Genomic DNA, 24,719 nt, shown 5'->3' with positions numbered 1-24,719 from the left:
AGAGTTCACCTGATGAAAACAGTGGTGAGTGTGGCATTATGCCCAAAGTGCTGCTGAATTCTAAGTTCAGCGTGAAACCTGTAAAAGTACATTACTGTTAACATTAGAATTCAGATTTGGGTGGAAGCCGGATCTATAGAGTGCAAAGGTTAGGGCTGAGTTTAGATTAGGATGAACAAACACTTTTTTTAAAAGTTGCAAAAGCGGTTCTTCAGAAGGATACCATAGTGGAGCCATTTAGTTTGGACTAAAATTGGAGGAATGTCAGACACTGAGGAAGCAGCTAAAACAATTCAAGAAGACTTGGATATGTTTCAGAACTTGAAGACTTTGAAAATGAAGTTTAACTTTGAAAAGTGCAAAGTGCTACATGTTGACAAAAAGAATGGCAATTATAAATACAAGATGGGATACATTGTCCTAAAGGAAGCAAGCTCTGAAAAGGGTTTAGGGGTTTACATTGACACAACATTTTCAATATCTAAGCAATGTGCAGAAGCTATTAAATTGGCAAATACAATTTTAGGTTATAACAAAAAAAGTAGAATATAAATCAAGGGACATTATATAATGCACTAGTGAGATTGCATCTGGAGTATTGTGTGCAGTTCTGGTCACCATACTACAAAAAGACAAAGCAGAACCTGAAGCTCTAAAGATACAAGCAACCAAGTACATCACAGAACTTAAGGACATGTTCTACTCCGATAGGAACAGATAATTAAACCTGTTTAGTTGCAGTGAGAGGAGATGGTGTGGGGACTTATTTAGGGTCTTCAAAATTCTCAAAGGCATTGATAAAGTAGATGTAGCAGAATTCTTTCAAATAAATTGTGAATTGTGTACTGGAGGACACAGTGAAAATTAAGGGGAAGTGCATTCAGAAATGAAGCCAGGAAGTACTTCTTTACTCAAAGATTTTTGGGAATCTGGAGCAAATTGTCGAGACATGCACTTGAAACAGAAACCCTGACAACCTTTAAGAAGTATCTTGATTAGATATTGGGACAAGTTTAGCTATTAGCTAAACAAATCAGCTTCTTGGACTGAATGTTTTTCACTTTTTTGTTAAATTTCTTAACTTCTTATGTTCATATGTAAAAGATCTATCCATATGAAGATTCCAGAAAGAACCTTTATTTATTCAGATCTGTTACACAAATAACCATGAATAGATGATAGCTGATTTGTGAAATATTATTTGGACTTCTTGCTACATGCAATAACACAGGAAATAACACCGTTTTCTTGATATGTCAGTATTCTGTTAGGTAGCCTACTAATCATTAAGATTTCTGTTTTGTCCACAACATATTAGGAACCTTTTCAAAACCATAAAAACAATTTCATATGCAATGATCCCTTAACAGAATGATTTTTTTATTTTTTGTCAAGTAGTGGTTCAATGAGAAACTACACAACACAGTAAACATCTATTGTACAACCATTAAGAGTGTAGGTTCAGGATTATTGACAATTTCCAGATGAGTTTATGGAGTTTCTTTTTTAGAGTTTGTATTCAATGCAGTAATTACTTAATGATTAAGACAAGATAAGGACTTTGTGAATAAACTTCCAAAGTTTCCTGGAGCTCAATATTAAGGTTTAAAAAGACGTGCTAGCTACAAGTGGCATCTTTGAATATATGGTCACTTTTTGCCCAGTTATGTTGCCATAGGTCAAGCCATACCTCTGCAACTGTGTTACTTGCCTTTGACCTTGACACCTGGATTATATTTGTCGCTGGCCACTCCTGGCACAAGAACTAGCCTCTGACCACCATCACCTTATTTTCAGTTGCATGACAAATACATTTACATCCTAGTAACCAATAGCCATTTTTTCTCATCTACTTATTTAATAAACAATCTTTAGAACTTCATGTTTTCCTTAACTATTAAGCCTTACATGGCACCCTGTTCAGAACTGATTCCTTTCTTATAGGTTTTCAATACTCACTGTCAGGTTCCAGCAACGATATTTTCATTTTATGCATTATTATTATTTGTTGTATGTTTGAGTAGAGTACTGTATATGCATTACAGTGACCAGTTTAAGGGAATATGGGAGCAAGGAAATCAGTGTGACACCTTGGCTTAGTGTTTTGTCCCTTTCACCCAGGGAGACCATAGACTACACAAAGAGGTCTGAACCCTTAAGCATTCCACCACCAGGTTTAGTTATTAATTTTTTGCTGTTTATTTTATGATTCTGTTATTTGAAATACTGTCTTCAGAATTCTATGCATATTAAAAAAAATGATGTATTTAATACAAACTACTTAAGATTAGTGACTGCCAGTCCAAAAGAATTCTAAAGGAGGCTAAAGTTATTAGTGTCAAAAGCTGAGCTTAAAACTAAAAATATACAGTAGCATTTGTTACATTGGAGGTATCAGAATATCATTTATAACATGACTGAAAACTGCTTTTGAACTGTGACTGGGGTTAAAGCTAGACCAAAATATTTGATAAACTTCAAGTTTTATGTTTTTGATAAGACTCAAATTCCAAGATTACAGTTTTCTTTTAGACTTTGTACATAATAAGTTTGATGTTGACTTATCATTCCTAAGAATACTCAGATTTAAACCTGATGTTTTCATAGGTCTTTTAATGGTCACTTTGAAAGAATCAGGCACAATGCCATTTAAGAAAGATTCATTAATTCAATTCAGATCAGGCTAAGCAAGTACTACAAATGAGTTTTTGGAAATGGATCTAAGGGAGGTTTCATTTTATAAATCAGTTGTAACATGTTTTTTTCTGTCGTTTATTTAAATTGAATATGCTGGTATTTTCAATTGGTGACTTGTTGTAATCTGGTAGTACTAGATAGATGATAGATAGATAGATAGATAGATAGATAGATAGATAGATAGTTAGATAGATAGATAGATAGATAGTTCTTTATTTGCCTCAGGGGGAGATTTTGCTTTTAAAGAAGCTCAGAAAAGTAGAAGAAACTTCTCACTTGGCTCATAATAAAAAAACAGTCACAATTAAGCATTATAAAGGAATATTTCCATCAGTAAGAAGAAGCCCAGTAAAGTTTCTTGACACACTTCTGCTGAATTATTATTTAGCCTAATTTCCACAGTGCTAGTGTGCAGTGGACAGGATGTGCAGCATTTTTCAAAATGTTCATAGGTTTTGTCTCACCTCCACTATTACCTCCAGTAGGCTGAGTATGTGCTCCATAACTCAGCTTGTTGATTTGGTGGGCCTCTCTTGAAATGAAGGACCAGCCCAGCACAGTACAACATGGGAAAATCACACTGGCCATCACAGAGTTATAGAATATGTAAAGGAAGTCACTACCCACATTAAAAAAGTGCAGTCACTTCCTTTCCTTATATAATTCCTTGGTATTATTAGATCAGACCAGCCTGTCATTGATATGAACCCCCACATATCTGTAACAGTGCAACCCCTCCACTTTCACTCCCTGAATAGTGACTGGATATTGAGGCTCTTTGGTGTGATGAAATTCAATAACCAGTTCCTTAATTTTGCTGATGCTTAGTTGCAAGCAATTCTATTTTCACCAAGAAACAAAGTTCTTCAGCTGACGTCTATACTTTGTCTCATTCCCCTTGTCAATATACCACATTAGTGGCAAAAGTATCAGAGAATGTCTGCAAGTGATATGACCTGGTGTGATATTTACCATACAAGGTGTAAAGAGTGAACAAAAAAAAGAGACAGGGCTGTTCCTTGTGCTGCTACAGTGCTACTGACTTGAGTTAACAAGCCTTACAAACTGTGATTTGCCAGACAGATGGCTCATTATACAGTTGGTCGTTAGTTCATCTACCTGTATTTTACTGAGCTTACCACTTAACTGGGGTTGCAGGATGATATTGAGGGCACAGAAGAAATAAAAAAAAATCACAGTTCTGCCAGCTTTGTCCAGATGGAAATATGCCTTCTTAATTAGGTTGTTGATTTGGTGGGTCTCACTTTACGTGAAAAATCTGGCTTGATATCACAGAGCTATACAACATGTAAAGGAATGCAGCCTCCATTTGGATAAAGAGAGTCTTTTATTTTCATTCATTTCCGGTTGTCCTGTGGTGTGTGTTTTGCATCACCACCACCTGATCGAGGTATTACAGCCACCTGTGATGCTTGGATGAAGGCAGTTGCCCCAGCATCGAATCCGCTGGAACAAAGCCTAGAAAAATTGAGGAATTATTTAAGCACATTTATGTTAGATAGAATGCTCAGTGTGGGGCTGGGTGGGCTTTTGGCTTTGGAACCTCTTGGAGATTTTGTTTTTTTCTCCAGTTTAATTGGAGTTTTTTGGTTGTGTTTTATTATATAAGAACACTACTTTTCTACTAATTATTTATCTACGTTATGTAAGCTCATGCAGATATACCTTTTGGTACTTATTTATTATAATTCTTACCTAATTTAATTTGTGTTTCTTTTCTTGTAACTATCTTTTTGACATATTGTGAAATACTCTGAGCTATATTCTGCTTATGAAAATGAACTATAGAAATAAATCTTACTGTTGTTGTTCTTAAACATTTGCTAGATATTGCAAGAATTCAAAATTGCCTGTGTAAAAGTAAAATTTAAGTATTGTTAATATTTACATTTTCAAAGTAGTAGTAATACTATGCATTGTGAAGAGCCTTGTTATACTGTATAATGCTTATAGTCCACACAGACTGGTAACTTTGAACTTTTTTGTTCGTTAAAATTTAAGAGAGCATGGGGTATCATTAAACCATCCATCCATCCATCCATCCATCCATTATCCAAGCTGCTATATCCTAACTACAGGGTCACGGGGGTCTGCTGGAGCCAATCTCAGCCAACATAGGGTGCAAGGCAGGAAACAAACCCTGGGCAGGGCGCCAGCCTACCACAGTCATTAAACCATGGCAAATGAATTTTTACTTTAATCACTTTCATTTCGAGACAAATTATTACATATAAATCTTGTTTCATGCTGAATTTTTTCTATGTATTGTATTTGCATCAAAACTGTGAGATGCTCTACATCCTAAGTCAGTACAGTGCATGACACTGACAAATATTATGCATCTGAGGGAAGATGATAACACCCTGTTCATAACATTTTCATCTATTATGGTCTGATATGGTTCTTCTGAGGTTTGATACTTTCACATTGTATAAAGAGAGATCTTTAACTTTCTGCATTCCTCTCAGTTCTTTTCTATTATTGTTTGCAAAAAAATTGTTACATAGAGCATTCACTTATGTACCGCACCCATCTTCTGTTCACTGTGCCTCCATGTTGTAAACATCTAAGGTCTATTAAAGATTGAACTACCAGGTACTAATCTGCAAGTGGGAGGTGCAAAGCTTTTTGGCCTTGTAGATTTTGTACTGACTTGATGAATGTGTTCAACGTTTTCTATTAACTACCTTTTTGGATGAACTGTTGGGGAATATTCATTTCTGTCCTTATGATGCATATTTGGACTACATTGATGTTTTATTTGTATGAGCATCACCACATAAAATTCCATGCAAAGTTTCTTTGCTACTTTCTATTGCACATCGTGTGATAGGCAGAATTGTGGCTGTGTGGCTATGGATCTGGAAGATTCCCAGTTCAAATCCCTTTACTGCCAGAGGGTGCTCTATTGGGCCCTTATCTTGCAAATTGCTTTGGATTCTGTACAATGGCCGACCCAGTGTTCTGACCCTGAAAAGTATTGTTAGGGATTATTGGCTCCAGCAGACCCCTGTGACCCTGTGTTCGGATTCAGCGGATTGGAAAATGGATGGATTAACATACTATAAAAAATAAAAAATAATCTGGTGATTTTAGCTGCACTTTACATGCATGTCTATTTAGTGTTAGCAAGGCAGGATCAAGACCCTTCAAGGGGCCCCAGGGTACTGAAGATCACAAGTCCCTTCTCACCTCACCTCACTACCCCCACTAGGCATCTATCTATCTATCTATCTATCTATCTATCTATCTATCTATCTATCTATCTATCTATCTATCTATCTATCTATCTATCTATCCAAATGAATGAGAAAGAAAATTGCAAAACACTTTAGGTGGGATGCAAGTTCATGAGAGGGCACACAACATGCACACACAGTCACTCTAATGATTCTAAGGGAATTTGTCTTATTATTTTTCATATTATTACATTACATTTTAAAAATCTTATTATAGTTTTCATTGCCATTTTGATTCCACATGGGTATTGCCATTTAGAGAGTTTCCTGTAAGGTATTGCCATATTGTTAACTGCAACGAGATGCAATTTTAGGTCAAATGACACCCATTGCAAGGCATATAACATCAACATGCCACCAGTAGAAAACACAGAGATGCACAAAGTTCAGTGTCCATGTTTCTGGATTCTTTACAATTCAAAACAAACAACTGCTCTTGTTTCTTTTTGTGATTAGGACTGGAACTTGTTACTAATGATTTGTAGTTCTTACATTTAACTTTCTGAATTTTGTCTAAGCTGACTTTTTGGTGATGAACCTCTGCCTCCTTTTTGTCTTAACGTTAAAAGTCTTATTTTTTTCTTTTTGTGCTTTTTTCAGTTGTCTTTTTTAGAACAATACAATTTCTTTTCTTGGATCACTAGAAAACACAAGATCAAGTATGAATCACCAATCAACCTATCTGCATATCTGGAATATGTGAGAAAACCAGATCACACAGAGCACACCGGGTTGAAGACACCGATACATGCAAACTCCACACAGACAGTCTCTGGCGCTGTAAGGAGGCATTGCTAACCTCTATGCCGGTATAATGCCCCTGTCAGGTACAACCTTTCTATTATTATAATAAACAATTTTAAAGATGTCTTTGATGATAAACTAAATAGAATAAAACTGCATTATGTGAAATTCATTTCTTGATAATAACCATGCCTCCCTTCTATACACCACTTTAATAATTACTATCGATTTATGAAAAAAATATATATTGTACAATAAATTTCTAAAATAAAAGCAGCTATCTGTTGTTTAGACCCAATTTTGGATAAACTGTTCAAAATTTTACAATACTTGCAGAGCTTGTGTTTTGTATAATTAAGAGTCTTATCCACCTTTAAGGTGTCAATTGTTGGAGCATTGTTCAAGAAAATAAACAACATTTAAACTTTAATAATCTTAAGAATTACTGACCAATTGTAAGTGTAGCTTTTTTTCTTTTTCGTCATGTCTCCATAGTCATATCTTGAAAACCACAACCTTTATGAAAAGCTCCAGTGTGATGTTTGTGTTGGTTACAAAGCAGAAACTGCTTTAAGTTTTTTTCTTAATTGTGTTCTATTATAATACAGTGCAGGGCATGCCTCATTCATTATGCTTTAAAGTTACACACAACTTTTGACATGATTGGCCTCAACGTGTTGTTACACTGGCTTTAAAATGCTGTTAAACTGTCAGACGCTGCTCTTAGGTTGTTTACATCTTACTTATTAAGCTGTTTCCAATATGTGCAGAAGTCAGATTTCTGCATTTACATATTTTGTCAACTAAGGTTTAGTACTGGAACTAATTTTATTTTGGCTCTCTACATGTTGCTCTTATCAGGAAACATTTTTGGTGCTAGTGACAGTCAAAGGAATGTATTGACAAAACTCAACGGTAATTATTAATGAATTGTTTTAATGTATTGACATAGTGACTGAATGTGAATTTCTTGTCCCTACCTTCAGAAAAACAGAACTTCAAATAGTAGTTTGCAATTCTTCAAATATCATTAATAAGTTTTAATTCTGAAAAGTGGAATTAGAGTTTATCCAAATACATGCAGAATTAAGGTGTTGTTGTTGTAACTCCTTTCAAAGCAGAGAAAATTCTCTAAAGTCTTTAAATTATTCTTTCAGTTTTCTCTGTTTATTTTTTATAATTAATTATCCATCCATCCATTATCCAATCTGCTATATCCTAACTACAGGGTCATGGAGGTCTGCTGGAGCCAGTCCCAGCCAGCACAGAGTGCAAGGCAGGAAACAAACCCCAGACAGGGCGCCAGCCCACCGCAGGGCACACACACACTCACACCCTCACACCAAGCATACTCTAGGGACAATTTAGGATCGCCAATCCACCTAACCTGCATGTCTTTGGACTGTGGGAGGAAACCGGAGCACCCAGAGGAAACCCACGCCGACATGGTGAGAACATGCAAACTCCATGCAGGGAACCCACAAGCGAACCCGGGTCACCTAACTGCGAGACAGCAGCGTTACCCACCATGCCACCCTATAATTAATTAATTTAATAAATGGAATGTTTAAATAATGAACTTGAATGATAGCAAATCAATCAAATAATAAAGAAAACAAAGAAAATAAAGAATGCAAGAAAATTAAACAAGAAAATACATTATCCAAATAATTAAATGAAAGAAAATTAGATTAGATAAACTTTATTAATCTCATGGGAAAATTCATGTATGTAAAAACAGCAGCAGAAACATAAAAATACAAGGATACAGACTCACGGGATAAATAATACAGCCAATCAATCAATCAATTGATAAGTAAATAAATAAATAACAATAAACTTATTGAGTACTGTAGGTGGAAGCATTATATTGCCTGATAGCAGTCGGCAGAAAGCCCCCAGAGGTGTTTCTTAGCATGCTGTGGTGGAATAAGCCTCTGGCTAAAAGTGCTAAAACTAAATAACTGTCAAATGAAGAAGCAAACAAATAAAGAAAATACAGCTAAGTTAGTATTATGCCTATACAGACAAATTGTCTTTTCAATGAAGATGTTCATTTTGAAGGGTGAAAGGCAACCAGGTAATGAATAAATTGACAGGACAAAGAGAATTGTCAAAGACACAAAGAGGTCAGAAAACAAGGAGAGTAAAAAATACCATGACCAAAAATCAAAAATATTAAACAAAATCATAGTCCACAGGCAAATTTCCTATCCAAACTATAAAAAACAGGTTATCATTAAATGCAAATGACAACAGATTTTTTTTTTAAGTTGTGCTGATCTAAGAGCTTGGATACCAGGAGGTGCATGCTGCCATTTTAAAAAGGAAATGGCCATCAAAAATGCATACAAAATGGCTGGAAATCATGAAGATAAAGACATGCTGGTAATGACTAAGGTAAAAAATGATTCACAGAATGACGCAGAAAAGATGCCGCGAAAATAATATAATGAATATAAAATAATAATAAAGATCTTGCAGAATATAACACGTAAATGACAAAAATATACATACAGTATATATGTTCATTAATGAAGTTTACAAGAGCCAGAAGGAAAATCCAGTAAGAATGTATGTCCAAAACCCATAACCCAAAAAAGAAAAAAAGATTCAGAGTGAAAAGTCCTTCATAGACGCAAAAACAAAGAAAAAAAAACCTCTTAAAGCTAGTAAGACGGGTGAAGAATGCAACACCTAATGCTTGTAAGTTCCATAGTATTGCTTTGTGCTGGCAAATACTGTTAATTAAATAAACTTCTCAAGTAATTGTGGCCCAAAGGCCGTGGTCTGAGAGTCTTAGTACATAACAAGCCTCGTCCCTACCAACAGAGAACAAAACTGTGTAATGTCCTGGGAAAAAAAGTGAAGAACATCAATTAAAATATTATCAAAACAAAGGGATAAAAATGATAAATAAAAATGTACATGAGGCGAGGCACTGCTAGTTTCATCCTGGTCCTGTCTGTTGCTGCAGCCTTCCTTGATCCACCCACACGCTAAAAGTGTTTTCCTGCTCCATTTCCACCTTCATATGTTTTTGAACTTGGAATGCCTGTGTATATCTGTAAACATTTACATTTTATTAATGATAATGGAAAAAATCTGTCACATATCTGTTTTACCTTTTGTCATTTTAATAGTTTTGAAATGATTATTTTCTAACTCTAATACTAACACTCATATTAGTTGCTGCAGTCAACATGCAGTTTCACACCAATCACACCAAAGTGTGTCATGCTGAAAGTGTCCTAACTAGTTGCTGTGTTGGTACATACTATATGGCCTGAAACAGTGAGGTGTAGCTTAAAAACAAATTATTCATGCAATTTCTATTACAATTATATAACAATGTAATAAAAATATTTGTAAAAGGCATATTGCACATCTTATTCCATTACTACCGCTTGCTGACAGTGCAAAAATTACATCAAGCTCCATAAAGTATTAAATTGGGTATTGTGTATTCCAAGGGACTACCATGGGGATGCAGGTTCCCAATGTGTACCCTTGGTCGCTACATTTCTCACTATCTAACAACATATTTCTCCATCGTAGAAACACAACATGATGTGTAGTTTCTAACCATGTAGAATAAAGCAATTCCAGCAAAAGAATAGGTTCACTTAAAATGAATTGAAGTTAACCTGCCAGTGCACCAAATGTGGAGAAATTATGTACTGTTGATGTGTTAGCCTCTTTGTTTAAAAGAACCAGCTAAATAAATAAATAAATTTAATGCAAATGTCAAGTTGTCCAAATATTTTCATCCCAAGAGTAGTGAAAAATAGCAAACCAGCCAACTTCCTGTCTTGGTATCTCCTTGTAATACCATAACATCTGCTGTTCTTACCAAGTCATTCTGAAGGTTATCACTTTGTTCTTTACCCAGAAGAGCAGCATTTGGCCTTGGGAAACAGTCCTTTATTTTGGAAGGGCCTGGATCAAAGGTTTACACTTGTCACACATCAATCCTTATACACATTTCCATACAAGACTTCTAGTGGAAGGTATACATTTGATATGTTCTTTCAAAAAAGTTTCCAGCATTTTGAAAGAAAGGCATTTGCAGTATAATATTATCCCCTTTCAGAATCCTCTTGGAACATAAAATAAGTGTGAATTTGCCAGCAAATGGAGTATAGAACTATTTATCCAATTTTCCATAGCAAGAATCTGCTTGAATTCTGTTCTGTTTCAACAGAATCACATACCTTCCTGACAACAGGAAATGTAAGAAAGAATGGGTGTCCATCCATTGCAGGGTACAAATACACAGTTACACTGTAGGTTAGTGAGAAAAACTGATACATGAAAGCAAACAAGACCATTTCTGGAAAATATATAAGAATATGGGAAGCATATGCACATTAAAGGAAAAAATACATGCTATCTGGATTTAGACATGGAACACATTGAACATGAGATGGTAATGCTGCCTGTTATGCTTTTGTAGCACTTTGAGCATAGAAAAGGTGCTATATAAATAAAAGTGTCAAATGTATCATCATCATACCTACAGCTCCTGACAACAAAAGTCATGAGGTTGCAGAAGTCTATCCCAATCACATTGTATACAAGCCATGAACAAACGCAAGGTGAATGTGAACTTCAGTTCATCTCAAGGCACATTGACATGCATACCCAACCTCGCCCATGATGGGCTCATTTAATTCCCATGGTTATCTTTGGATTATAGTATGAATTTAGTGTACTCAGAGAAGATCCAGCATACAAACTCCTTGCAGATAGGGGAATTTGAACCTGGATCCAGTCATCATCTATACTGAGTAGACTTGCTCTCCGTGTGCTTTTCTAGTTTTTTTTGCAGGGGCTCAGGATTCCTTCCCCTTTCCAATGATACATGGACTAGTTTGGATATGAATGTGGACAGGCCTGGTGATGAACTGGCATTCTGTCCACATTTAATCTCCCTGCCTTGCACAAAGTGTACAGAATAAGCAGGTTTGGAACATGAATGAAGTAAATGCTGAAGTTCAAGAATAAGTAGACATATTACCAGGCTTGAGGAATGTCACTACTCAGTTGTAAAAAAAAGCACATTCCTCATCCAGGTGGTGTAAAGAAGCCATTGTAATGTGGCGAATAGTAAACAGGTTTACTAATTATTTCCTCTGCATGAGTGATTTTATATATTAAACCATATATAGGTAACCATATCTCATAACAGACACAATGGCATTCAAGAACACCAACAGAAAAGCTGTCTTTACACTTGTTCAGTGCCAAAGGGTGTGAGTTATCAGTTTGCGGAAACCAACATGGAGAGAAGTGCTGACAAATTAAGAATTATGAGGGGAGTACATACTCCCAATGCCAGTAATTGTTTCAAAATGACTAACTGAAAGACAGAATGATTTTGTACAGGAATACCTTATCTGAGATAACAGGGTATGCAGTGATTAGCACTGGTGATTTGCAGCCTCAGGGACAGGGGTTTACATCTTCGCACAGTGGCTGACTTGTTTTGTCTCCCAATGTCTATTCTGTTTTTCTAGGGGTTCTCTGGTGTCCTCTCACATTCCAAAAATGTTACGATTTTATTAATTAGTGACTGTTATTTCAGCATGAGGGGTGGGCATAGGTGTTCCCTGCAATGGCTTGCCATTCCTTCTTGTGTGGGTTCAGACACAGCTCTTCAAGACCTTGTAGTGGAATGAGAGGGTTCAGAAACCTGAACAAAGCTGGCATTACTGTAAGGACTATGTTTTTTGATTTTTCTGGCCATCCCTATTAAGAAGTAAACTCAGAGATATGCAGGTGGATGAGCCTATGGTGTCCTGGATAATGGACAATCTGTCGGGCAGACAGTAGTTTGTGAGACTCAAGGATATGAATTTGAGCAACACTGGAGCCTCCCAAAGAACTGCTGTGTCTCCTTTTCTGTTTACTCTGTACACCTCAAACAATATATATAACACTATGTCATCTCACTTACAGAAATTTATAGATGATTCTGCGCTTATGGTGTACATTGATAAGAGGATGAGGCAGGGTTTAAATCTTCACACAGTGGCTATGTTTTTTCTCCCCACGTGAAGAAGTTTGTTTCTTGGTGCAAAGAGAACTTAATGTCAGCAAAACCAAGGAACTGGTTATTGACTTTTATCACACCAAAGAGTCCGGTCACTAATCAAGGAGTGGATGTGGTGGTTGTCCACATTAATTATGGGTTGGACTGCTCTTAGAACATAGAGGGACTATATAAGAAGGGGTAGAACAGACTCTTTTTCCATAGGAGACTGCATTCTCTAAATGTGGGAAGTGACATCCTTCACATCTTCTAAACCTCTGTGATATCCAGTGCAATGTTCTATGCTGTGGCATGCTGGGATGGTAACATCACCTCAAGAAAGGCCCACTGAATCAACATGGTAATTAAAATGACAATCTCAGTTATAGGATGCACTCTGGACCCCCTGGAGGTCTTAGCAAAATAGAGGATTAAAACAAAACTGGGTGCCTTTATGAACAATTCTGCTCATCCTCTCTCTGACTCCTTTATACCAACAGCAATACTTCTGCATAATAACTCACTGGAACTGTGACAGCCAAGTCAGAACTTTTCTTTTTAATTTTCTTGCTCTTATCATTACTGGTGTGTGTTTGGACCATAGTGCATTTATTTATTTATTTATTTATGTGTACCTATTTTTGCATTTATTTATTTAAATACCTTCTGTAAAAAGCTCATATTCTATCTATCTATCTATCTATCTATCTATCTATCTATCTATCTATCTATCTATCTATCTATCTATGTAAATGTCTGAAATGCCTTCAAGGCCGGCATTCCGTTGCACATCTTGTTCAAGGAAGTGATTGCAGCTACCCAATCTGTGTCCCCTGCCCAATATACATTGCAAATAAACGCTATTTTCGAAGTATGTTGAATTTTAAAATACTATCAGATGTCTAACACATATTTGTTATTTTATGACATTACATGATAGTTTTTTTTTCTTTGGGGTTATATTGAGGTCAGTTTTGTCTATATGAGGAAATAAATATATTTTTTAGTTTTACTTTGAAAGATATCAACTTTATAAACTCTGTAGCACATTTATGGAAAAGGAAGCAAATTTAATTTTGGTTTGCAATTTTTGGCTTGAACTTTTGCAAATTAAGAGTATGACAGCTAAGTTCATATTTTTGTTCCCTATTATATACTGCCTCTTGATCAAAGAGCTCATAAGGAAAGATACTTATAGAGGCAAACAAGCCCCCAATATCCAATCAAATGAGAACTCTGTATCATGTGTTGTAAAATGTAATTCTATATTCCTATATTCATTTTCATTTTTTCATCACATTGTTTTCTCATTCCCATTAAATCTATGCACAAGTAAGGTAAACTATTTTTTTTATCTTAATTGTTACAAGATGTTATTTAATGATTTTCAAAATGTAAATGTGTTCTTTTTGTGCTATGTGCTACTCCCACTTGCTCAAAGTGCTCCATTCTGCAGTCTGTACTGGAGGAAATGAGAAGTACTTTTAAACCTTTATTGATGACTTTGCTAACTGTATATCAGCTGTGCCCAGTGGAGGAGGAGCGACCAGCTGGCCTAGGTTATTCAAACTTCTATGATGTAGAAACTCATTACCATCAGACTTAACTATTTGATTTGCTTGCTCTTGTCTTCTGAACGTGTCCCTCCAAAGGTTTATTTTTCTCTTACTGAAGCAGTTTTAGAAGTTTTTTGTTTTCCTCTCCTCCATGACAGCTGGTCAGCTAATCACACTCTGGAATCTAGAACTCCATCTACATCCTAAATCTACCTAAACTACTATAGACTGTTTTATTCGCTTTTGTAACATCAGACAGCCTCTACTTAAAGTATTGTACACATAACTGTCAAATGCAGATATATACTCTATATTTACTTTTTTTATACTTATAATACTTATAATAATACAGTACTTATTTTTATATACTTGTAAATTAGAAGGCTCTTCTCTTTCCATCATTATTTATAATGCTTTTAATTAGGAAACAATATGAACCAGTTTCTGATAAGAGTGAAAGATTTTTTTTTTGCATTTTAGTTTGTTTTTCTATTTAGTACACTATTAGAAATTGTCATAATATTAATTAATGATAATGTTCAAGTAGTTAATCAGTTTTATTTTAAATTGCTTAGGTTTTGTTATTATTAAGTATTCTATTTGTAATCTAGAAGCCTCTACTGGCTGGTTCATGTACTGTATATGAAATGGCAAGGTGCTACTGTAAGTCAAATAATTTACCTCTTCAACTGCTGAATTCAAATTTGATTGCTTTACTTAAAAAAATACTGGAAGGACATGTGGGTGTCATCCTTGTAAATTCCAACAAGGTATACATTTGCATTGTTTAGAGAGTAATGTTAAAGTAAATTATTTAATTTTTCTAGGATCAAATGAGTAAAGTACTCCTGTTATAATTTGAAGGAAATAATTAAAAATTTCTATTGGATTACTTTCTTTGAGTAACTTCCCTAATACTGGCCTTGAGGTTTTGGTTTAACTGTCTTTAATTATATTTGTTGTTTTTTGTGACATGTGTTTTCCTAGTTTTACTTTTGGTAATAGCTCTAGAATTGTGCCTTTCCTCCCCCAGGTTTCTTTTGTTAGTGCTAGTAATTCCCTGGCGTGTATGTGTGTGTGTGTGTGTGTATATATATATATATATATATATATATATATATATATATATATATATATATATATATATATATATATATATATATATATAAAATATTGGCTCCTTATTTCTTATTTGGGTTAGTTAAATGCCCTCTGGTGCTGACATTAGATTTTATGACAGTACCGACAGGCTATTTAGAGCACTTATGGCCATTGAGTAGTTGCAGTAGCATTTACTTAGAGTTGTGTTCTTCTGTTCCTCTTTGTGTGTGTGTTTTTTTTATTTTGCTCAGTGACCTTTTGGCCTTTTTCTTTTGGATTCTTGATTTTTTGAACTTTGGTTCAACTTAAGGGTTTTGTTTATAGGGTTATGTATTTAAGCCAGGTGTCCTCCCTTGGCTGGGGTTCATATTCCTCTCTAATGTATTTCTTGTTCATTTTTGAGCCATTTATTTACGTTGGTATAGTTGATTATTTATTTTCATTGTGTTTATGTATCTTATGTTGTGTAAACTACGTTTTGTGGGTTGTTTCCCAACAGAGGGGGCATCTGCCCATCAACATAAGGAAATTATGTCAAACTTATAAAGGCACAGGCATCCCACAGTCCCTTGCTTTTCGTTCAAATGGGAGCTGATGAGTGTTGCTAGTGATTTTTCTGCTCCTTTTGTGTATTATCAAAATTTTTTACCCTTTTGCTTTTTTTTTTACCTCATTTTTCTAGAAATTTGCTTTGGGACTTGTTTGTTGAATTGCCTTTTGTTCTCAGGCAAACTCCTTTTTGCCTTTTGTGCTTCATGGAGTTTACTTTTGTTTAAGAACATTGTTTAATAATATTTTATTTTATAATCGTCTTTTTGATAGCTGGGGTTTTATGGTAATATCTCCCTGTAGTGAGCATGTCTAAAATTTTGTCGGACTTGGGAACTTACAAATTTCTTAACACTGGTATATATCTTTGCTATTTTGGTTCTCTTTTTAAGATTTTGCTTTTCTTTCTTAGCCTTTTTGTATTTTTTATTCTTGAATTTTGTAGTTTGATTCATGGTTTTGATTTTTTTTTTATTTAAAATTTGAATGTTTGGATTTTGCATCTCAGTTCAGTTATAACCATTTATTCAATTTAATGTAATTAATAAATTAAATAGTTAAATGTTTTGTTGGAGTAGCCAGGCTTTATGAAGGTTCCCTGACCATTTGGTTTTCATTTGAATAGTAAATCAGAGCAATAAACCTTTGTTTGAAGGGATCTTTAAGACATTTTTATTCATCTATAAATATCACTAAAGGAGTGTCATGAGTTTGAATCCAAAGCAGTGTGAAGTTTACACATTCCTCCCATGACCCTGTAGATTTTCCATAAGTACACCTGTTTTCATTTGGGACATGTACAGATTGTTTTATATATGTTGTATGAAGCAGATGATTAAAATATATGATGTTTTATCCTTTAATGGTAAACTTTTAGATGGTGAAAAATTTATTGCACTGAGCATAATTGCCAATGCTTGATAACCTTCATCAGTTATCCTTCAGTTTATAGACATGCTAAAATATTTATGTAGATTTTATCTTATAGGAATGATTTTAATGTCCAGTCACTTATTTGCTTCCTGCACCCACTGAGCAGAACCAGAGCCTATAACTGTGACAACAGGCAGAAGGCAAGAATCAATCCTGAACAGGAGGCCATCTCATCACAGGGTACACTCAAAGACACTGTGCCATGCACATCTTTGAGATCGGGAAAACAGGATTGCCTGGAGAAAAACCAACAGTGATAAAGAGAAAACACTTAAACTTTAAACAAATGGCATGCTAATAAGAATTTAAACCAATCATAGTGCTTCAACCCTTCACAGTCCTACTAAGAATGAGTACAGAACTCTGAACAGTGGAATATGTTCAGGTCTAGTTGTGCTTTATTCTGAGTTACACTTGTGCTTACCTCTGATTTAAGAAAAGAAGGCCATCACACACATACAATCACACAAAAGTAAAGCAGGAAAAAAAATAAATCAAGATTAGCTCTGTTTACTCATTCCAACATTTAAGAAAGTTAAACAATCCTCGTGTTTATTTACAGAAAAGTATCACAAATTTCCCTCTCGCCTCAGTTTAGTCCAAATAGAAAATATTTCACTCCTGTGTACTTTTTGTGTGTATTACTTTAAAGGGTGTAACTTTACCCCAGAGTTAAATAAATAAATGATATATATAAATTATATATAAATAATAAATACAATTCTTCTTTTCTGGATGATTTCTTTAATTTTCAGTGGTATAAATAATTAGTAGAATCAAAATGAGATTTGCTAGAACATGTACCAATGTAAAGTAACTGGCCTCATGTCTATTGTTTTCACTGCCTTTTAGCTGAATTCTCAAAACACTCACTATCTAGTTAGAGTTTATATATTCTCCCCATGTCTGTTTTTTTTTGGATACTTCACATTTGATCCACATGTGAATGTCATGCTCATTTGACTGAGGACTGATTAGGTTAAGAATAAATGCCCTACAATGACAGGCACCCATGAAAGAGCTGATTCCTGACTTGCTTGCTTCATCTATCAGGAAAATGATGAATTAACATTTACAACGTCAAGCAATAAGCATTTATAAACAATGAAATGGTGGATTTCATCCACTTTCCAAGCATGCTTGTTTGGGCCTGGACAGTACTTGGATGGGAGACCATCTAGAAAAAGTTTGGGTTTCTCCTGGAAGATGTGTTGGTGAGGCCATCGGTGGGTGTTCACTCTGTGGAGTGTGTGGATCCCAATGCCACAGTGGTGTGGTGTGGACACTGTGCTGAGAAAATGGTGCTATCCTTCAGATGAGACATAAAACTGAGGTCCTGACACTCTGTGGTCATAAAAGATCACTGAGCATCTTTTGAAAAGACTAGGGTTTATCCTGATGTTCTGGTTAAATTGCCCTCCACAACATTATGCATTTTGGCCCCCTAATCATCCACTCATAATTGGCTAACTTTCTCCCTCACCCCTTCACCACCTAAAGGCTAATGGCTGCTGTGATGCTGTGGCATCATCCAGGTCAGAGCTGCACATTGGTGGTGTTCACACATATTGTGCCATGCACAGTTGAACTCGTTCCTCTCTATGTAAAGTACTTTGAGTAGTGAGAAGAATGTTCAGTAAATGCTATTAGTAATAATTATTATTTTATTTAGTTCTGTGAGGACATAATTTATCGAGGATGCCAGTCCATCCAAGGATACAATCACACCCATGCCTATACTCATAACAGAGCAGCTTAATGTCATCAAATTATTTAATGTGCATGTATTATTATGTAGGAGAAAACTGGAGCACCCACACAGAAAGAGACACACTCCATACACACAGTAACCTGACGATGAGCTAATTCTAAGGGATTAGAGCTTTGAAGCACCAAAACTAACCACTGTGCCACCATGCTACCCAGTACACTTCCAGACTACTGTAATTATTTTGTACTAGTGGTTAGCAGTCTGAAGAGGAACCCATAGATGTCTATCACAGGGCACACTCACTTATATTAGAGCACTTTAGAGTCACCTCTTAACCTAACCTAACCTAACTGTCTTTCTGAGGAAAACCCCATAAAAACATAGGGAGAACATGTAAACTCCACATAGATACTTACTGGACTGCAGTTCAAACCCAGTCTTCTGCCCTCCCACAAGTGATATTATTCATGATGTGAGAAGTGTTTCCAAATTCTCTAGTTGAATATTTCATTAAATTTTTCTAGAAGGACAAACTTACTGTTCTTCAGTCTTCATTAGACTCAAATGCTGAATATTTATCGTTAGCCAATTTTGAATACTAGTAACTTCCTTTGAAAGTTTTAATAAATATCATGGGCTCTATCATAAAAAAAATGAATTTGATTGGAGGTATCCTCCCTTGTCTAATGTTAGCTGCTATTTCAAATTCCTTTCCCAAATCATTTCATTTGCACCCCACCAAAATAAGCATTTCAGGCATAAATACCGCAAGCGAAGAGGCCACAGGGTGCACTCACTTTGTAAAGTTTTTTAGCCTCCATGGAATCAGTCTGGATACTGATGGATAGTGCTCCCTTCTAATAAATCTTCCTTGCCCCAACCCTAAAGAATTTAAATTTTTTCTTTTATTACAATGATGCTTTGACAGGCTGGGCGATATCCACAACTTGTATTAGCTACTGTGCCTTGTTTTTCTTGATCAAGTAAGGTCAAGTTGAAACCATACAGAGCTTAAGGCAGGGCACCAGGAGTGTAAAAGAAATATATATCTTTGTGTAAATCGTAAATCCAAAACCCACAAACAAATAGCCTTACTTGTTAAGTATTGGCTTGTTATGATATACTTTTCAAAAAATGAAGATCTTTCACAATATGCAAAATACAATGCAGCTATTTAGGAAATTTGCTGTATTCCTGATTTCAAAAGTATCTCAAGCAACTTATTTTGCTTGCTTGTGCTGTTTGTTCCTTAACCAAACACCAATCTTTTGCAGGGCGCCACTGAGCCAGTGTCACCAGTCACCCTAACAGCATGTCTTTAGGATGTGTAAGGAAGTTAGAGTAGCTGAAGACAACCTACACAGACATGAGGAAAACATGCAGACCTTACATTGTGACAAGGGCTGGAGCTTTGAACAATATGTGCCACCTACTTATCAAAACTTAAAATAAAATATTAGTTTATTTCAAACTGTTATTGCTGTTATTACTAATTTATTTTTCAGTGCCCTATGAGGTCCATGTATTGGGAACATATTACCCTGTTGTGATATGCATCAGCGTGCCCTGTGATGGAGGGATGCCCAAGCCACAACTGCTTCTTTTACTTGCATCTGATGCTGTCAGCATAGGCCCATGAATTGGCTAAGCAGACTAGGAGACTGATGGATGGATGATTTATTAGTGAATGATTTATTTTTTTTTTTTAGTTTAGCACAAATTATCCTCCATAAGTGGGAAACCATGAAGCCCTTCTTCCCACAAAGGGTAGGGGAATCTGGAACAAATTATAGAGTCATGTAGTTGAAACAAAAGCACTGATGAGTTTAAAATATAAATGTATTAAATATTGGGAGAAATATTGGGCTCAAACCGTCCTGTTGATTTGCAGGCATTTTTAATATTCTGAAATAACGTCTATACTGTCACATGCAGTGTGTGATACTCTTTTCACTTTAATTTATACACTTTAATTGCCACTCATTGTCGTGATTAGACTCTCCACTGTGAAACATGACAACATTGTGTTGTAGGTAGACTGGGTCTGCAACACTGGAAGCCACAACTTTCCACAGAGAATCCACTCAGTCATCTAATGGAGGTTTAACTGCTGATTAAATACTGCAGGATACTTTTTTTATTTTTTTTTATTTTATTAATTTCATTGTAATCATTCCATACAAATAGATCAATTTTTACAAAAAATAGGATTGAAAACAAGTCACACCCCTACCCATGAGGGAGAGAGCATGGCCAACAGAGTAAAACTTAAGGCTTGTAAACATAGCTAAATTAATGAGTTTAAAAGGGCAATAGAGATGAATGGAGAAGAAAAAGAAATGTGGAGATAATTGCTTCCTCAATGCATTAAAAGCTTATTCTAAAATATTATTGATTAGATCCTGCCAGGTTTTGAAAAAATTCTGTACAGATCCTCTAACTGAATATTTGATTTTTTCCAATTTCAAATAGTATAAAACATTGGTTTCCCACTGACTTAAAAGAGGAGAATTAGGATTCTTCCAGTTTAGCAAAATAAGCCTGCATGCCAGAAGTGTAGTGAATGCAATCACAGTTTGTTTGTCCTTCTCCACTTTTGTCCCATCTGGAAGAACACCAAACACAGCTGTTAATGGGTTAGGAGGGATTTTGACACCAAGGCTGTCTGAAAGGCACTTAAAAATGTTGGTCCAAAATGATGTTAATTTGGTGCAGGCCCAAAACATGTGACCCAGTGATGCTGGGACTTGATTGCAGCGTTTGTAGGTTGGATCTTGCCCTGGAAACATTTTGGAGAGTTTTAGACGAGACAGATGTGCTCGATATATACTTTTGTGTTGAATAATTGTATGCTTTGCGTGTATGGAGCTCGAGTGAATTCTCTGCATTGCTATTTTCCTCTCCTTTTCAGATATATTGATTGAGAGATCTTTTTCCCATTGTCCTCTTGGATCTTTAAAACGGAGGGACTGCAAAATAATTTTGTACATTGCAGAAATGATGTCTAAGTCCTTGAAATTGACCAATATTTTTTCCGGCATGGAGGAGGGTACAAGATGAGGAAAAACGGGCAGGTTCTGTTTGACAAAGTTCCTAATTTGAAGATAGTGAAAGAAATGTGTGGCTGGAAAGTTAAATTTGGAATGTACTGCAGAATACTTTATATTATACAGTTCTGCAATTGACTAGAACTCCACCCAAGACTGGCCCCTGCCTTGCACTTGATCTTGTATGCATAGGCACAAAGATAAATTCAACTCTGGGCACATCATCAGTCTAACAGTAACCTAAATATGACCAATTTAGTGTGTCCAGTCTACTCATCATGCATGGTTCTGGGATCTGTGAGAAAAGCAGAGAGCGAGAGAAGCAGCACATATATGGCGAAAATGTGCACATTCCTCACAGATGCTGGTCCTCTGGAGCATCCCTTACCTGCCAGGCATTATACACTGACTGAGCAAATTATTAGGAATGCCGGTACACCTGATTATTCATGCAAGTATCTATCAGCCAATAATGGCTGCAGTGCAATGCATAATATCATACAGACATAGGTCAGAAGATTTGGCTATCATTCACATCAAACACCAGAATAGGGAAAAATGACAATTTCAATGATTTTAACTGTGTCATGATTGCTGGTGCCGGATGGCCTGTTTTCAGTATTTCTATAATTGCTGATCTTATGGGCTTTTCATGTATGACAGTCTCTAGAGTTTACTCAAAACGATGTAAAAAATCAAAAAAGCATCCAGTGAGTGGCAGTCCTCTAGATGGAAATACCTTGTTGATGAGAAAGGTCAGAGGAGAATGGCCAGGCTGATTCAAGCTGACAGAAAGGCTGCTGTAATTCTGATAACTACTCTGTACAACCGTGGAGAGCATGAAAGCATCATCAGAATATATAACACATCAAACTATGAGGAGCAAGAGCTACAACAGCAGAAGACCACATCAGGTTCCACTCCTGTCTGCCAGGAACAGAAGGCTGAAGCTGCATTGGGCACATGCTCACCAAAAATGGACAGTTAAAGACCGGAAAAACACAGATGGTGGGGTCAGAATATGACGCCAATGATTATATGCATCCAACCTGCCTCATGTCAACAGTCCAGGCTGGTGGTAGTGGTGGTGTACTGGTGTGGGGAATGTTTTCAAGGCTCACTTTGGGCCATGGCCTATTTGAGACCATGTGTTTCCCTTCATGGACACAATTTGTCCATCTTCTAATGGCTACTTTTAGCATGATAATACACTATGTCATAAAGTTATAACAAACTGGTTTTATGAACTTGGAAATGAGTTCAGTGTCCTTCAATGGCCCTTCTGGTCTTTCAGCTCAGAATCCAACAAAACACCTTAGGGATATGTTTGAACAGAAGAGTCACAGCATGAAAGTGCAGCTGACAAATCTGTAGAAACTGCGTGGTTCAATCATGTCAATGTGGACTGAAATATCAGAGGAATGTTTCCAACATCTTGTGGAATCCATATTATGAAGAACTGAGGCAGCTTTAAGAGCAGAAGGTGGCCCTACCTAGTATTAGTATAGCATTCCTAATAGTATATTCAGTAAGTGTACGCTATACATTAACTGTGCATTCATAAAATGGCTTAAGGCTCAATTGCAATTATATGTTTGTAACAGATAAATGAAGGTTTAAGGTTTATGGACGTGGTGAGAGAGGACATGCAGGTGATGGGTGGTACAGAACAAGATGCAGAGGACAGAAAGATATGGAAGAAGATGATCCGCTGTGGCAACCCCTAACGGGAGCAGCCGAAAGAAGAAGAAGAAGAACAGACAAGTGAATGTAGAAATTGCATGGAATGAATGGATTGTTCAAAGTATTCTACTGAGGAAGTAAGATATTTTCATACCTACACTTTTAAAATTATATTCTGCAAGCTAATATGAACATAGCAAGACAGCAGGTATAGATAAAGTGACGTGTTACTAAATATTCTGTGCAATAGTCTCAGAGGGAACCATAAGTGTTATTACTTCAGCTTTTCCTGCCTCCGTTTTGGTAAAAAAATTCTTTGGCTTCTACATTCACACTTCATTGCAGCTTCGTTATATTAAGGCAGAAGTGGATTCAGAAGGCACGGGCCCACTAATAATATTGGAATATAAATTGTAAACACAACCTGGATTTTCCATATAAGAGAAAAGAACTCAAAACAGCATGCTTTCAGAGGCATTGCATTTCTTTCTGAGAGGTGCAGATTAGGGCTAAAAAAATTGTAATTTTATAATTTGCTTTACATATAATATCATATTGCTCTGCGCTTTGAGATCTGTTAAAAATGTGTGCAAACTGGATTAATTTTACTATAAGAGAGCTAAAAGCTTTCCAAGTACTAATGACAGAAGAAGTTATTCTTGACATAACATTCTCAAACTCACCAAATCCAATTCAGGGCCTTGGGGGACTGAAGACTATCCCAGCAGCAGCATTGGGCACAAGGTGGGAACCATCTTTGGGAGGGGTACTAGTCCATTGCAGGGGCCACTCAAGCACACATCCATATGGACTCTCATCCTGGGCCAATTTATTGTTGCCTATTATTATTTGGAGATGTTAGCAGAAAATCGCAGTAACCAGGGGAAAACCCACACAGACGGGAGGAGAGTGTACAAACTCCACAAAGACAGTGGGTGAGCCTGGCATCCGAACCAGAACACTGTCACTCATGACTTCAACTAATATATATGCTGATAGGAAAACCAATATAAAATAACCTATCATTATTATTTCAGCTTCAAGGGGCTGACATTAACTGTATGATGCATTCTTTATAAAGCATCCATCTTCTAAGTTGATCTAAATCCATTAAGTAGTTCTCTTGTTTGTTAGCTAAGTGGATGTAAGATACGCCCTGAGGGCCCCGCCCCACTCCCCTCTGCCTGCTGCGTCTTTCTCAGATTTGCGCAAGTAAATCAATACCGCAAGCAAACTATGATACTTGGCGCAATGAGAGAAGTCGCAAAATCAACCGGAATGTTGAAGCAAAGTATAGAAAAAAATCTGATCTAAATCTGATAAGTAGTTCTCCCGTTCGCTAGCTAAGCAGGTGTAAGATATGTCCGAGGCTGACGTGTGAGGAGGGCGCTGCCCCTTTCCCCT

General features: G+C 36.2%; 1 long non-coding RNA gene across 2 annotated transcripts in view; it reads left to right on the top strand.

Annotated features, from left to right (window-relative positions):
* Nucleotides 1-24,719, top strand: part of LOC120542864 — a 46,512-nt gene that overhangs the window by 1,611 nt on the left and 20,182 nt on the right. For both annotated transcript variants that reach the window (XR_005636245.1, XR_005636244.1), the window contains exon 2: nt 6,558-6,784. This is a non-coding gene — a long non-coding RNA (uncharacterized LOC120542864). The remainder of the gene's footprint in view (nt 1-6,557; nt 6,785-24,719) is intronic.

Source organism: Polypterus senegalus, chromosome 13 (assembly GCF_016835505.1).
Source record: "Polypterus senegalus isolate Bchr_013 chromosome 13, ASM1683550v1, whole genome shotgun sequence".
Classification (NCBI taxonomy): Eukaryota; Metazoa; Chordata; class Cladistia; order Polypteriformes; family Polypteridae; genus Polypterus; species Polypterus senegalus.
The sequence above is the reverse complement of the archived record's forward strand: the minus strand, read 5'-3'. Positions and strand labels throughout refer to the sequence as shown.